This window comes from Hemitrygon akajei, chromosome 10 (assembly GCF_048418815.1).
Source record: "Hemitrygon akajei chromosome 10, sHemAka1.3, whole genome shotgun sequence".
In the NCBI taxonomy this organism is placed as follows: domain Eukaryota; kingdom Metazoa; phylum Chordata; class Chondrichthyes; order Myliobatiformes; family Dasyatidae; genus Hemitrygon; species Hemitrygon akajei.
In genome coordinates this window covers 57,397,521-57,415,114 of record NC_133133.1, presented here as the reverse complement: position 1 = coordinate 57,415,114, position 17,594 = coordinate 57,397,521, and the positions used below count along the sequence as shown (strand labels likewise).

At 39.3% G+C, this 17,594-nt stretch overlaps 1 protein-coding gene across 2 annotated transcripts in view; it reads left to right on the top strand.

Annotated features, from left to right (window-relative positions):
* Positions 1-947: 947 nt before the first annotated feature.
* drp2 (dystrophin related protein 2) overlaps positions 948-17,594 on the top strand; it is a 400,551-nt gene continuing 383,904 nt past the window's right edge. For both annotated transcript variants that reach the window (XM_073058375.1, XM_073058376.1), the window contains exon 1: positions 948-1,112. The gene's annotated coding sequence lies outside the window, so the exon portion shown is untranslated. The remainder of the gene's footprint in view (positions 1,113-17,594) is intronic.

The following is a 17,594-nucleotide window of genomic DNA, read 5'->3' as shown; positions in this document are numbered from 1 at the left end:
TACGGCCAGATTTGGGAACAGCTTCTTTCCAACTGTGATAAGACTGCTGAACGGATCCTGACCTGGATCTGGGCCGTACCTTCCAAATATCCGGACCTGACTTGCACTACCTTACTTTCCCTTTTCTATTTTCTAATTATGATTTATAATTTAAATTTTTATTATATTTACTTTGATTTGTACTTCAGGGAGCGCGAAGCGCAGAATCAAATATCGCTGTGATGATTGTGCGCTCTAGTATCAATTGTTTGGTGACAATAAAGTAAAGCAATGATCTGCATGAACATTGTACAAGACCTCAACTCAGTCATGTCATTTTAGTGTCACAAAAGATGCTTTTATTTTACTTCCGTAAAGATGACCCCAATAAAACATAAACTAATAAGCTCCATTTAAAAGACAGCAGCAAGAAAACAGCATATTGAAAAAATCTCCCTGAGGGCCACCAAGCCCCATTCTTTGCTTTCTAAATCATCTGACCCAACTCAGTGTTATCAATAAGCTTGTCACTGCCAATGGACATCGCTGTTTCTTGTTTCCACAGGCATTAGATGGTAATTTGAAATGGTAGCTCCAGAGTATAGTCACAGCACATCATGTAACAAAAGGGAGGACAAGAGCTTTCTGTAGTCCAGATAAATATCAATCATGTTAAACAGAGAGTGTAACATAATTACATTTGTATTTCTATTCTCCAAAATATACTAAAATAAATAACCATTAAGATTAATCAAAGTTCTTGTTAACTTTCTAAGTGATCTGGTGGTTGGTCGATTCTTATCCTCAGAATAGATCAGATTTGTTTGAACCAGCAGAAGTTTTGCATTTTTTTCAGCTCATCTAGTTGCACAAATATAGGAAATCCAGTCCTGATAATAAAGTCCATTGCAGGTTTTCCACAGCAAAGCCAGCCTTAGTGTGTGTGAGCTGGCAGAGCTGCAGGGTGCTCCTCAGTAGTACTGACAGTCAGCAGTGATGTAGATGTACAGGTACGAATGTCTGTGAGCAAATCGCCAGCTGCCACTGCTGTTCCTCAATGGAAGCCAGACTGAATTCTCTTGGTCATGCTACAGGATAGGATGCATCGTCTTAACTGGCCAAAATGAAAAAAGGTAAGGGATGTTACATCATGACTAAGGACTGCTGAAACATTTCTCTGTGTTGGTGATATGCTGTGATTGTCAGACATCAGTTGAACCTTGTCTACAAAGCTATTTCACAAAAAATATTCACTGATAGTATAATAAGCTTTAATTGATATTGTTTTTTGAATTCATGTGAGTTTTTAGAACAAAATCTAGAGGATTTACATTCTGTTGTGTAAACAAATTATCATGATGATTATGTACTTCTGTAAGCAGTTTGTCTTAAATTTTTTATATATTTTCTAAGCAAAATAGACTTTGCATGAACATACAGTAAACCTTTCATTACCTACAAAAAAAAATGAGAAAGCAAAACAAAAATCTTTCATGTGTTGGTGTTTGGGGATTGTCATGAGCTTGTTCACTCTTTGCGCTGTTTGGCTGACCACATTCAGTTGGTCTCTGCTGTTTCACCTCTTAGAGGAGCGATGTTGGCTCTTTAAAACAGGGATGATCTTAAGGTCTTTGAACACAGAAGGAGACTGGGTAATGCACATGTCCTTTTAAATTTCCGATTTAAGCATTGAAGTGCTATTGTGTCCATCTCATCTCACTACAAGTACAATGACTATCACCAGCCAGCTTTGACAGAAACTCCTAAATTCTAGTCTGTTGCAGGAGCATGGCAGTAGTTAGTGACTGGCTGGGAATGAGGAAATGAGAGGAAGCTAAATGCAGTGTTACTGGATTAATGTCTTCTCTGAGAAAACGAGCCGATCATACAATCATGATTAAACTAGTAGATCAGAATAGTCCAGTTACTATAGAAACAGCATCGCTATTGTTCAAGATGGTGGAGTTATGGACCAAACTGCTCTCTTATTTTCATGTTTATCTCCCAGATCTAAATTTGTGATCTTCATTTAGAAAGTTTGAATTTAAAATTAAATGTTTTCTAAAACAGCTCTGCAGTGAATAAACCTCAGTTTTGATAAAATATCATCAGCATGAAGATAAATTACAGGCTAGAATTTCTGTAATTCTTTGCAGCAAGAGAAAATTCCCCCAGGGATTTTCTTTTCTTTTGTCAAATCCTTTCCTATCTGAGAGCAATTTTGTTTAAATGATTTCAGCTTTACATTTTGTTCCCTAATGTATTTATCTTCCAAATCATTTATAACATCAGATCACAAACCATCCAGATCTCCAATTATCCCCACCATCTGGGCCATGCCGCCTTTTTACAGATACCATTGGGAAAGAGTCTGAATTCCCTAAGCAGCAGGTTCAAGAACAGCTATATACATCCCTTCAACCAGTTAGTTCTTGAACCAGTCGGCAAAACCCTAATCACTACATTTTAGCAAAACTATGATCCCTTCGATCACCTTGCACTAAAATGGACTTCGTTTATTTTTGTTTTCATTGTGTTTTCTTGTAAAAGTGTCACATTATTTATGTTTTACTTGAGCATGTTGTGAATCTGATGCTATGTACCTGTGATGCTGCTGCAAGTTTCTTCATTGAATCTATACATACATGTACATGTACATGACAATAAATTCAACCTTGAAAATAAACTACCCGAAAAATTGCTCCTTGAAGCATGTTTCCACAAGTTTTTTTCTTCACATTGATATGGGTACTCATAATTGTAATGTTGATATCTGAATAACATCACCCTCTGAGCTGAATTGAGGTCTTAGCCAATTTTGAGCCTATATTACAAAGTACAACAATGCTCTTCAAAATACTATACAATCCAGTCACTTGTAGGTAAAATGTTTTTCAATATTACCCCTTATTTACTAATGCACAATTTAATATAATTTACTTCTTACTATCGGATTTAAGAGCAAATAGATTAGTTAAGAAAGATAACTAATCAAATGGCTATCAAGACTAATAAGGAACCAACAAGCTTGGTTGTGATTGGGTAGCTTGATGGTCAATTTATATCTTCTTAATATGTGGGTTTTCCGCCCCTGATCACCACTTCTGAGGTGATTTGGAGGTCTGTTCTGATTGGCTGTTTGTGCCTATTTAGCTGTAAAAGAACCTGGCAGGACTTAAAATATAAATTGTATTTGCAACCTATTGGATACTAGTCCATGCTGTAAACTGTACTCAATTCATCATCTTCTGTAGAAGAGGTTCAAAGCATATGTTAAAAATTGTGTAAGTTATTGATAGTAATGAACGTATTCTCCTGAAAGCTTGCATTATTCACCAGGGTGCTCTCTACAGTTACCTGATGAGATGACCATAGCCTTTAGCCAGGAGCAGATGTCCAGGTGGTGCCCAGCCTTCATAGAGTATTTCAACCCTTGACCATTATGCTCTCCAGTTAGCGGGTCAAGAGTGGTGGCCAAGTCACTGTCCACCTGCTCCTGACTTACAGCTCAACTCCTCTTGCCTGATCCATATCCAGCAAGAGACTTTCTGCTTCCTCCCCCATCCCGTGAGCTGCTTGGTTCTTGCTCTTTTCATCAAGGCCCAGGGCAGGCAGCAACCTCTGTACTGACCTTGCTGGGAACGCTTTACAGCTGATCTCCATGGGAAATAGCCACGTCTGCCATACTTTGTCCCTGCACTCCTGGACTTAAGACTGGCACATCATGGCCTTCCTCTCACAAGCCTCCTTGCATCTGTCCTTCCATGGTCCTGTGAGCTCCACCAGGATGATTTTCTTGTCTTGGGTGGACCACAGTACAATGTCTGGTCAAACTGTGGTTTGCACCACCTCCGGAAACTGCAGCTTCCTCCTCACACCAAACATTCATCTCTCATGATTTGGCAGTTTGTAACGGATTGGATTTAGGCCTCTCTGATATGACAGGTGTGACCCTCTCCTTGGTGAAAATATCCTCAATAATCTATTACTTCAGATGTATATTTAGATGAAATAGTACAGATGTTATCATTGTACCAGGAATGTTACACTTTTTTAGTTTTTTAAGTTTTTATTTAAAATTTCTGATTGGTATCAATTTTTCCCATTCTTATTGGTTGAGCATTAAATCCTATTTCAACTTTCCCAAATTAAGCTCCATCAAAACAATATTCTACTTACAGCAAAAACAGATATAAGACCAAGAGCTTTCCTTATAGCTTCCACTCTATTAATAATTAATAAAACACATGTATAGAGCTGAAAATCATGAATTTACTTATAGACCAAACTATAACTTTTCCTACTCTTCCACAAACATTAGAATGGACACCTAACCAAAGCAGGTTAGATTTCTGATGCATCCTCCCATAAAATCTTCCCACTCAGCTGGCATTCAGTTGGCTCCTGATAAGCATACTTCACCAATATTTCAATTCCCAGAAACAGCTGCAAATGTGGTCGCAATGCCTATAGAAGATGACCATCTGACAACTAGTTTGGAAGTAATTTGCTCTCCTGGTCACTCTCTTGCCATGGCCAATGTCTGAACCCCAACATGACCTTGATTACACTGGTTCAGTTTACAAAAGTAATTGCAAATACATAACCAGTTATCTGTAAATGGAAGACAGTAAAGATGAAACATTATTACCCATATTAGTTTGTTGTGAGGAGGAAATAAAACAAAAGATGGAAAAAAAATTAATGAGGAAAATAAAATAAACAACTTTATGACACCTATTGACAAGGAAATTTGGAACATTTATTTACATTAGGGATAAACGCAATAGCAAAGATACAGATGTGACATTAGATTCTGACTTACAGTCATTGAGTCAGGCTCTTTATCCCAATTCATCCAGGCCTACCTGAGCTAGTGCCATTTGTCTGCATTTGTCCTATATCTCTCTAAATCTTTCTATCCATACACTGTTTAAATGCCGTTAAATGTTGTAAGCATTTCCAGCTCAACTGCAGCATCAGGTAGCTTGATCAACATACCCACCGCCCTCCACGTGATAAAGCTGTTACTCACGTTAAATATTTTCGGTTTCACCTTAACTCTATGCACTCCAGTTTTAGACTTCACAGCCCTTGGAAAAAGACCGTTACCATTCACACTTCTATGCTCCTCGTGATTTCACAAAGCTCCATGAGGTCATCCCTCAGCCTTTTATTATGCTTCAGGACAAAAAGGCTCCGGTCTATCCAGGATCTCCTTTGAATTCTGGTAACATCCTTATGAAACTTCTCTGCAATCTTTCTAGCGTAATGACACCTTTTCTATTGCTGAGTGACCAGAACTGCTCACAATACTCCAAGCCTCACCAATATCTTGTATAGTTGTAGAATGACATCTCAACTCTTCTATTCAGTGATCTGACCAATGAAGGCAAACTTGCCTGCTTCACCACCCTGTCTACCTGTGTTGCTACTTTTGGGAAACTATGTACTTGTACCATTAGGTCTCTCTGTTCTACAGAGCCCTGCTATTTACTGTGTATTGAGACAATATTTATATGATTCTTTGTATTATTTTATATATGCATTGATTATAGACATCACTAATAACATATGTCCAGCACATGTTGTCCATTTGTAATGGCTCTTGAATGAAAAAAAGCAGTTAAGAATTAATGCAATATCTATTTTAGTGAGTCAGGAGTCACGAGTGAATGATGGCAAATGTTCTTGCTTGAAATGTACAAGTGAAACAGTCTTATTTTCTTTTACGACAATCCAATGGTTCTGATTACTGATGGTATTCTGCTTTATTAAGTAGTATCGCACATTTTGAACAATGCTAAATTCATGAACGTTGTTTTTAAAGTAAGTGTGGAAGAATGCTTGCAGCAGTTTAATATGAATCAGAGTGCAGTGAAACCTCTTCACAGGTACAATGCTTCAGTTTACTCCCCTGGATTTGCTTCTACTGTCTGTGTACATTATTGTATTGGGTAGAGGGCACGGCCCCAAATTTGCAGGTGGTACTAATATGGACGGTTAAGATATTGTGTAACAGAACGTGATTATGGACTTCAGTAACCATAAACTTCACAGTGTATTTTTGTTAAAAAGGTAATGCTTACAATTCAACAGGTGAAACCTAGATGTGTGGATAGAGAATTTGAAAGTGCACATGAAATCTGCTGTAGCACTCAAGCTGATGGACATGAAATGAAATATAGGCGTATAAACTGGGCCCACAAACATTCACTAGGTCCTGCTGTCATGGGTTTAATACAACTATTGAAATGTGAAGCAAATTCAGAGCTAGCGGATTATGCTTTCCAGATGATGGGTGGGTATATACATAGGGGTGATAGAGCTTCAGTCAGGGAGTGATTGAGCTTTCAAGGGTACAGTGGGTCATCAAAAAGGGATGCATGCTATCAAGGGAGTTTGGAAGTCTGGGATTGGAGTGACTGAGAGGGGGAGCAGACATTGGCACAATAAGGCCAAGGCGCCATGACTAAAAATCAAATCTCTACAGATGCTAGGAATCTGAAATAAGCAAAGCGAATGCTGAAAGTAACAGGTCAGGAAAAATAAGTTAGGGCTGAGTCATTTGTTTTCTGATTTTGCTCATTCTGATGAGGGTCCTCAAACAGAATCACTGGCTGTTTCTTTTTCCTTGGATGCTGCCTGATTCCAGCATCTTTTGATGCCATTCAGGTCTAGTGATAGTGAGGTGTAGGGTGATGGGGAAGTAAAGGTGGAGTGAAGGCTGCTTGCAGGAGGATACCTACAGGTGAGGGCTCATGAGTGGGGGTCAGGGTTGTGCACTAACTTTTAAAGGGTTGTACTCTATAGGAAATTCTTCTTCACATTGGTGGGCCAGACTAAAGTGATTCTGGTCAAGACAAGCAAAAGCAGACTTCAAGCTCCTCACAGGGCTTTGCTTCTGCATCTTGTGCTATTTACAGTCTAACACATGGGAAAATGAATTTTGTAACTGACATCAACACATGTTTTGTGTTGTTGCATATGTTCAGATATAATTTTGTATGATGTGTCATTTTGTGCAGTTCCAGTCATGTTGGAAGGAGAATGAGGATGTGGAGAAGTTGCCATGTAATTTTACTAGAAATTGGAATTCTCTTTAGAATACAGAAATGCAAGAAAGTATTTGATCATTTGAATTATTTGTTATGTTTCCAGTTTGTTGTAGAAAGTATCAGAGCAGTGAAGAGGTGTGGTAGAATAAATAGAAATAGATTGCATCCAGTGTATGAACATACGATTAAATGTAAGAACTACATCAGAGAGGAGATAAAAGCAAGGTTAAGCTGTGAGTTAGTGATTAAAGCAGAATGAGTTATTAAAAATAGGCTGGATAGGGATTGAAAGATTGAAAGAAATGAATAAGACAAAAAAGACTAATTCATTTACAGAATTAAAGAATGGCTATAGCAAACAGAAGGGGCATTCAGCCCACTGAATCTATGCCAATGTGACCTGTCCAGCTGGTCCTACTTCCCCACTCTCTCACAAAATCTTTTCTTTCATGGACTTGCCTAGCTTCCTTTTGGATGACACAGTTGAATCTGCCTCCCTGCGGTATTTTATTCTCACCCCAAAGCACTCTTTGCTAAAATATATATCCTCTGGTTCGTACTACTGCTTTACTAGAGGAGAAGAGAGGTCAAGTGGTCCATTTCGGCTAAGTAAAGTCCATGCAGCTATGAAGTTTCCATAGAAACATTATTTTCAGGTGGGCTTCAGCTTATCCGTTCTCCAAGCCAATCTTCCTGAACTGCAAAGCAGAATTATCAAACATGGAGCCCTAAAGTCATGCAAATTAACAGCAAAACCTAGTCATCCAGCACCAATTTATCCTTGCACCTTTTATTTGGAGAGTTAACAATAATTGAGAAGAGTTATTGGAGAACTTATAATTCTAAGAGGTTTATAACAGAGAAAGGAAAGGTGAAGAGATGAGACACAGTTCAATCAAAATTGCAAAATCCTGCATTAAAAACACTATATTTTAGATTTGGTTTGAATATAGTTTCTGAAGATGAATCTATATGTTTTTTGTCAAAGGCCTTACAGTTTATTATGTCAAATATTGAAATGTTATATGCATATGCTATTCCACCATGAATATGCATTGAACTGCTATTATATGCATATGCTATCATCTACCAGTCTGCGAGAAGGAAGTGCTACCAACATCCATATGAACCAAACATGAGGCTTTGGTATCTCTGCCATTTTCTCAGACTTAGGCTATGATACTGACACCTACAGCATTCTCAGCAGAAGGAATTGTATTTGACTTAGTGCAATACTTCAAAAAGCATTTCACAAGATCACATGTAACATAGCTGAGTTGAAATTAATTCTCTGCAGAACTGCAATTGTCTGTTATAGCTTCTTTGACAATTTCAAAGGGATTTGTGAAGTATTCCATACATGTATTTTCTTTTTTTCTTTTTCAATCTTTTTATTAATATCAACATGATAAGATTAATACATAGTTATTGGGATTACAAAATTACAAAATTAAAATGAACATAAAAGGATACACAAGCAATAAGTACAATATAGTTAAGTCTTCCCAAATCATGAATGATACAACTATCATATAAACGAAACAATAAAAACTAGGTATATCATGTTGAAAAAAACAGAAAAGAGAAAAAGAGAAAAAAAAATTATTACCCTAAGAAAAACTAATCTAACAAACTAACCACTAACTAATAAAGAAAAAAAAGGAAGAAGGGAAAAAAATGGGCTGTTTATAGTATCTATAAAAAGACAAAGTATCATCAGTGTCCCCAACTCCGATCCTCTCAACATATATATAATCAAAACCGGAAAAACAAATAGGATTGGAACAGGGTCAAATTACATCATGTGCATACATGTATTTTCAAATACATTATTCTTCTTCTCAGGCAGTACCTTCGGATCAAGGATTACTTGGTCCTGCTCCAGTTATATTTGTTCTGAGAAAACCAATGATAAGCATTGTGTATCCTCAGACCCTGCCACACTTGGGGCAGGAGGTATTTGATAGGCTGGTGAGCGGGTGGGTAGTTTGGGAGTTTTGTGCTTCTCCTGCCATAGGCACTAGGCCTCTGCCCACCCCTAATGAGTTTACTCAATGTGATCTCTAATGCTTTCCTCCACTTGAGTGGTCATGAGCCAGGGATTACACTTCTTCAAGGAGGCTTTCAGAGAATCCTTGTATCTTTTTCTCTGTCAGGCTTTAATTTCATGGAGGGATAGAGATGGCTTTAGGTTTCATGAAACAGGTATCAGGTCAGCTAAGTTAGCAGACCTGGCACCTTTTTGAGTTGACTGAGTGCAACCAGGGCCTGAATCCAGACCCAGGTAAGAATGCTCGTATTGCTTCAGCTTCCCTGTTAGTGAACTTAGAAGAAGCTTTTTTCATGTTATCTCTCCAGTACTTAAAGGTTCTACTGCAGTTGAACTGTGTCTTGCTACACAGATCAGGCATTGCTGACGTTCAGCTGACCACGAGTTGTGTATTGGATTTGAGGTCCATGCACACTTTCTCAAAGAGTCAAAGGCTAACACTGTTTTGCTTGACACTAGTTTGCATTGAAATTGGATCTGTTGTGGACTCATTGATTAAGATCATATTTCAAAAGATCACAAGACAAAGGAGCTGAAGTGGGCCATTCAGCCCGTCAAGTCTGCTCCACCACTCCACCACTAGCTAAACTATTCTCCCATCTAGTTCCAATTTCCAGTTTTTTCCTCATATCCCTTGATACCCTGACTAATTACATACCTATCAATCTCCTCCTTGAACACCCTCAATGATCCGGCTTCCACAGCTGTATGTGGAAACGAATTCCGTAAATCCACGGCCCTCTGGCTAAAAAAATTTCTCCTCATCTCTGTTTTAAATGGGTACCCTCTAATTCTAAGACTGTGGCATCTTGTCCTGGATTCACCCACCAAGGGAAACAGCCTTTCCACATCTACTCTGTCCAACCCTTTCAACATTCGAAATGTTTCTATGAGATCCCCTCTCATTATAAACACTATATTTTAGATTTGGTTTGAATATAGTTTCTGAAGATGAATCTATATGCTTTTTGTCAAAGGCCTTACAGTTTATTATGTCAAATATTGAAATGTTATATGCATATGCTATTCCACCATGAATATGCATTGAAATGTTATTATATGCATATGCTATCATCTACCAGTCTGCGAGAAGGAAGTGCTACCAACATCCATATGAACCAAACAAGAGGCTTTGGTATCTCTGCCATTTTCTCAGACTTAGGCTATGATACTGACACCTACAGCATTTTCAGCAGAAGGAATTGTATTTGACTTAGTGCAATACTTCAAAAAGCATTTCACAAGATCACATGTAACATAGCTGAGTTGAAATTAATTCTCTGCAGAACTGCAATTGTCTGTTATAGCTTCTTTGACAATTTCAAAGGGATTTGTGAAGTATTCCATACATGTATTTTCAAATACATTATTCTTCTTCTCAGGCAGTACCTTCGGATCAAGGATTACCTGGTCCTGCTCCATCCCCTCTCATTCTTCTATACTCTAATGAATATAGTCCAAGAGCTGACAAACACTCCTCATATGTTAGCCCCTGCATTCCAGGAATCATTCTCGTAAATCTTCTCTGAGCTCTCTCCAACATCAGTACATCCTTTCTAAGATGTTCTAAGAGGGCCCAAAACTGCACAGAGTATTCCAAATGAGATCTCACCAGTGCCCCATAGAGCCTCATCAACACCTCCTTACCCTTATACACTATTCCCCTTGAAATGAAGACCATAAGATCATTAGACAAAGGAGCAGAAGTCGGCCATTAGGTCCATCAATTCTGCTCCGCCATTTTATCATGAGCTGATCCATTCTCCCATTTAGTCCCACTGCCTCACTTTCTCACCATAACCTTTGATGCTCTGGCTACTCAGATACCTATCAATCTCTGCCTTAAATACACCCAATGACGACCTCCACTGCTGCCCGTGGCAACAAATTCCACAGATTCACCACCCTCTGGCTAAAAGAATTTCTTTGCATCTCTGTTCTGAATGGGCGCCCTTCAATCCTTAAGTCATGCCCTCTCATACTAGACTCCCCCACCATGGCAACTTTGCCACATCCACTCTGTCCATGCCTTTCAACATTCAAAATGTTTCTATGAGGTCCTCCATCATTCTTCTAAACTCCAAGGAGTACAGTCCAAGAGCGGTCAAATGTTCCTCATATGTTAACCCTCTCATTCCGGGAATCATTCTAGTGAATCTTCTCTGAACCTTCTCCAACATCAGCACATCCTATCTTAAATAAGGAGCCCAATACTGCACATAGTACTCCAAGACAGGATGAAGAGGTCAATACTCCCCAATGCCATTAGGCTTTACAATTCTACCGCCAGGACTTAAGAACTTTTTAAAAGCTATTATTAATGCTTTTTGAGATAGTGATTTAGATGCATATCATATTTTTTACTGAGTTAAGTATTGTATGTAATTAGTTTTGCTACAACAAGTGTATGGGACATTGGAAAAAAGTTGAATTTCCCCATGGGGATGAATAAAGTATCTATCTATCTATCTAAGTGAGGTCTTACCAGTGCCTTATTGAGCCTCAACATGACATCCCTGCTCCTATACTCTATTCCTCTAGAAATGAATGCCAACATTGCATTCGCCTTCTTCACCACCGACTCAACCTGGAGGTTAACCTTAAGGGTATCTTGCACGAGGACTCCCAAGTCCCGTTGCATCTCAGAACTTTGAATTCTCTCCCCATTTAAATAATAGTCTGCCTGTTTATTTCTTCTACCAAAGTGCATGACCATACACTTTCCAACATTGTATTTTATTTGCCACTTCTTTGCCCATTCTCCCAATCTATCCAAGTCTCTCTGCAGACTCTCTGTTTCCTCAGCACTACCGGCCCCTCCACCTATCTTTGTATCATCAGCAAACTTAGCCATAGAGTCATCTATTCCATAATTCGTTACTGGATATTCCATTAATATTCCATAATTTGTATGTCACCATGCCATAGATGTTAGGTGGAGGTGAATTTCTCCAGGCAGTCACACATTGAGAAACCCATTTGTGTTGGCAAACCTGATTAACGGGAAGTTGAAAAGGCCATATATTAACTGATAAGCAACAAGATCTTGGGAGCGAATGGTATCCTGGTTGAAATTCTAAAACTTGTCAGGGAGGAGTTTCAGTCAGAATTCCACAAACATATTTAAGTGCAATGTTTTGAAGCTGGGGAACAACTGGTATACATGAACAATTAAGTAGGGGTACTGTTGTGTGAGACTGTTCCTGAGCCTTAGGTTAAGGAAGTAAAGAATCTTTGGAGGATGCCAATTTTACTATCTGTCTTTGCTACCCTGGTGCATACTTACGGGGCCTTGGAGAGGCACTGTGTTGGGTCCATTGGGCCAATTGAGACTTGATACATTTACTGTACATTCAGGATATTTATCTGCTTCATGAAGAACACATATTTTGTTGGTTTAAATGCAATAACATTCTAAACTACATGACAAAAGGAGCAGACTGGAAAACTGAATCATTACCAGGCATTTTCTTTCAAACTATAACACAGATCTGTTAAAAAGAAGCATTTTGAGAGTCTCTAAAGAGCCTCAGTCATGTATTATAAAACGGATGCACAGTATTGCTATCGAAAGGCAAGTGCATCATCACTGCAGCTGACTGTGTTAATACAATCTCGACCTGTGTTGTAACTGATAATAAAAAAAGAATAGTCAATTGAACAGGCAGGCAAAGCTCCAACTATCAGTTGGAATCAGGCCTCCAGGCCTTTTGGAATAGAAACTGTCCAATTACAGAATCCAGATCGAGGATAGCACAAATTACATCAACTTCAGGAATGGAGTCTAGGTGCTGATGCGTGTTGATTGCCTGCCACTATGAGCTGTTTATATTATAGCCTTCCTTTGGAGGCTGGACTAGCTCATCGCCTGAAGCAATGAGCAGAAGTCAGTATTGGGTAACCTCAACATCCAGAAGGCTAACATTACATTACACCAAATTGTGCATTTCAATTAATATGACATCAGAGAATTCATCTGGTAGTGTAAGTGGATCAACATTTACTTACCAGGCACCAAAATCACATAATTAACATAGAGCAAGCTGAACAAGGCCAATAGGCTCATCATTTTCACACCTAAAACAATGAACAGTAAAGAGCTCTAAATCTTGTCTTGGACTTATTCTCTAGCCTATAGTATATCAAATCTCATGCAGGATTTTGTTTTATTTTGCCTGCTTTCAAGCAGGAGATTACAGAACCCAGGCACATTAAGGGTAACAGCATTTTTCCTCAGCTGTCCTCTAATTCTCCCACTAACTAGTCTGTGGGGTGGGTGATCACAGAGGGATTTGGATACAGTTCCTTATAGAGCTTCTATGCCAGCTTTGAAAAGTGAGCAGGGCCTGGCAGGACTTTTCTGAAGACTGGGAGATTGCTTGGTTTGTTAGTAACTTAGCAAGGGCAAATGAAATGAAGCGAGGTGTAATGGAGTGGCCATTGTGTGAGTGGGCCAGGATTAGAGTGGGAGGCTTTGGCTCAATACCTTTTGGCAAGAACAGGCAGAGGCTCTAACTAAGTTTCTGGTACGATTTTATTTTTCTTTCTTTGTCTATCAGTAAATAGTAAGAGCGGTGAGAATGGATCCATGGTTAGTTGTACATTTTTCGTGTGAGGTGTGGGAATTCCGGGAGACCTCTAGTCTTCTTGATAACTACATATGCATGAAGTGCATCGATCTACAGCTCCTTAGAGACTGTGTTAAGGAACTAGAGCTGCATCTAGATGACCTTGGGCTCATACAGTAGAATGAGGAGGTGATAGTTAGGAACTACAGGGAGGTAGTTACCCCTAAGTTGCAGGAAGCAAGTACCTTGGTGATTGTCAGAAGAGGGAAAGAAAGTAGGCAGTCCTGTGGCTATTACCCACAGAGTACACCTGTGGCCATTCCTCTCAATAATAAGTATATTGTTTTGGATACTGTTATGTGGGAATGACCTACTGGGAGAAGCCTCGGCAATGGGTCTCTGACATTGAGTCTCTCTGTGGCCCAGAAGGAAAGGGGGGGAGAAGAGGAGTGCAGTTGTGATAGGAGGACCAGAGGAGCAAATAGGAGATTTGGTGGACATAGAAGAGATACCAAGATTGTATGTTGGCTCCCAGGTGCCAGGGTCAGGAATGTCTCAGACTGGGTCCACGGCATTCTAAATGGGGAGGGTGAACAGCTGGAAGTAATGGTACCTATTGGTTCCTATGACATAGGTAGAAAAGGGATGAGGTCCTGAAGAAGCAATATAGGGAGCTAAGTAGAAAGCTGAAAAGTACAACCTCAAGGTTAGTAATCTCTGGATTGCTGCCTGTGCCATGTGCCAGTAAGGGTAAGAATAGAATAATTTGGCAGACGAATGCACGGCTGAGGAACTGGTGCAGGGGGCAGGATTTCAGATTTCTGGATCATTGGGATCTCTTCTGAGGAGTGTATGGCCTTTACAAGAAGGACGGGTTACACCTGAACTTGAGGGACATGAACATCTTTGAAGGCAGGTTTGCTACAGGATGCACATTATATCGAAACACCAAGCAGGTAGGCAGAGGAGGCGGCTTGGCTCTGTTGATAAAAAATGAAATCAAATCCTTAGAAACAGGTGACACAGAATTATAAGATGTAGAAGCTTTGTGGAAAGAGTTAAAAAACTGCAAGGGTAAAAAGATCCTGATGAGATTTATATACAGGCCTCCAAACAGTAGCAGGACATGGGGCACAAACTACAATGGGAGATAGAAAAGGCACGTAAAAATGGCAAATGTTACAGTAGCCATGGGGGATTTCAGTATGCAGGTTGATTGGGAATATCAGGTTGGTGCTGAATCTCAAGAGAGGGAATTTGTAGAATGCTCAGGAGATGGATTTTTAGAGTAGCTTGTAGTTGAACACAGTAAGGAAAAGATAATTTTGGATTGGGTGTTGTGTAATGAATCAGATTTGATTAGGGAGCTTAAGGTAAAGGAACCCTTAGTAAAAAGTGATCATAATATGATAGAATTCACCCTGCAATTTGAGAGGGAGAAGCTAACATCAGATGTGTCCAAATTATAGTGGAGTAAAGGGAATTACAAAGGTATGAGAGAGGAGTTGGCCAAAGTTGTTTGGAAGAGGACACTGATAGGGTGATGCCAGAACAAAGGGCTGGAGTTTCTGCGAGCAATTTGGAAGCACAGCATAGATACATCCCAAAGAAGAAGTAGTCTAAATGGAGGATGACACAACTGCAGCTGACAAAGGAAGTTAAAGTTAGCATATAAGCAAAAGAGAGGGCATATAATATAGCAAAAATTATCGAGAAGTTAAAGGATTGGGAAGCTTTTTAAAACCAATGGAAAGTAACTAAAAAAAGCCATAAGGAGAGAGAAAAGATGAAAAAAGAAGGTAGCTAGCCAATAATATAAAAGATGATAACAGAAGTTCTTTTACAGATATATAAGGAGTAAAAGGGTGGCGAGAGTGGATATTGGACCTCTGGTAAATGATGCTGGAGAGGTGGTAACAGGGCACAAAGAAATGTGGACAAAGTTATTAAGTATTTTGCATCAGCCTTTATTGTAGAAGATACAAGCAGAATGCCAGAAATTAGAGAATGCCAGGAGGCAGGTGAGTGTAAGTTGTGATTACTAAGGAGAAGGTTCTCAGGAAGCTGAAAGATCTGTTGGTAGATAAGTCACCTGCACCAGATGTATTACACCCCAGAGTTCTGAAGCAGTTAACTGAAGAGATTGTGGAAGCATTAGTAATGATCTTTCAAGAATCAATATATTCTGGAATGGTTCCAGAGAACTTACAAATTGTAATTGTCTCTCCACTCTGAAAAAGGAGGGAGGCAGAGGAAAGGAAATTATAGGCCAATTAGCCTGACTTCAGTGCTGGAAAAATGTTGGATCTCCATTATAAAGGATGATATTTCAAGGTATTTGCAGGCACAGGTTAAAACAGGGCAAAATCAGCATGGTTTCCTTAAGGGGATATCTGAAATCTGTTGGAATTCTTTGAAGAATTAACAGGTAGGATAGACAAAGGAGAGTCTGTGGATGTTGTTTACTTGAATTTTCAGAAGGCCTCTGACAAGGTACCATACATGAGGCTGCTTAACAAGATAAAAGCCCATGGTATTATAGGAACTTTACTAGCATGGATAGAAGATTGGCTAACAGGCAGGAGACAGAGTAGGCCACTTACTAGTTAGCTGCCATTGGCTAGTGGTGTTCCACGGGGGTTGGGGTTAGGGTCACTTCCTTTCACATTATGTGTCAATGATTTGGATGATGGAATTAATGGCTTTGTGGCCAACTTTGAAGATGGTACAAAGATAGTTGGAGGGGCAGGTAGTGTTGAGGAATTAGGTTGTTTGCAGGACTATTATAAATTGGAAGAATGGGTAAAGAGATGGCTGGTGGAATACAGTTTAAGGAAGTGCATTGCCATGCACTTTGATGAAAGGAGTAAAGGCATAGGCTATTTTCTAAATGGGGAGAAAATTCAGAATCGGAGGTGCAAAAGGGCTTAGGAATCTTCATGTAATATTCCCTAAAGATTAATTTGCAGGTTGAGACTGTGGCAAGAAAAGCAAATGCAATATTAGCATTTATGAGGGGTGATTGATAAGTTTGTGGCCTAAGGTAGAAGGAGTCAGTTTTAGAAAACCTAGCGCATTTATTTTTCGACATAGTTCCCTCCTACATTTACACACACAGTCCAGCGGTCGTGGAGCCTATGGATCTTGGACCTCTGGAAAATGTCTGCAGATGGGTGATTGATAAGTTTGTGGCCTAAGGTAGAAGGAGATGAGTTATACAGCTCTTGTTACATGCACATGTAGCTCAACTCTTTGAGTGATTATGCAGAAAGTTTGAAGTTAATAACTCATCTCCTTCTACCTTAGGCCACAAACTTATCAATCACCCCGACGAGTTATTAACTTCAAACTTTCTGCATAAATCACTCAAAGAGTTGAACTGCATCAAATACAATTTAATTTTGTGGCATCTTGTGAGAGGGGCAATGGGGAAGTGTGACACACCATCATCTTCTCAACTACAGTTAGGAACTGATGGGTTTGAAGCATATTCATTTTATGAGAGGATTATAGTTAATCTCAAAAGGCAAAGTTAATAGCTTCTATATTTCAAGAATTAGCTAGAAGAAATCGCAGCATTTCCAACAAAACCAGTGCCAAAAAGACAACAATTTGAGAGCAATGCTGGAGAAATGGAGTTAGGTGACTGTAGAAACTGATTCTATCCCTTCAGGCGATGTTATGTACACTGATAAGAAGATTAGATCAGACTTCAGAGCAATGAAAGCAGAGACATGTTGTACCAGATGGCCTGTAGTATAAAATGAGGTTATAATGTTACAGAGGACAACGGCAAGAGCCTCATTAGAGCAAGCAACTTCCTTGTGTGAGCTGGCAATGACCCAGCTCGGTTTTACACTGGTGAACTGAAAAATCTGACCTTAGAAAAAAAGTGAAACTATTATCTAATCAATTTTTATGGATAAGCCATTAACACAC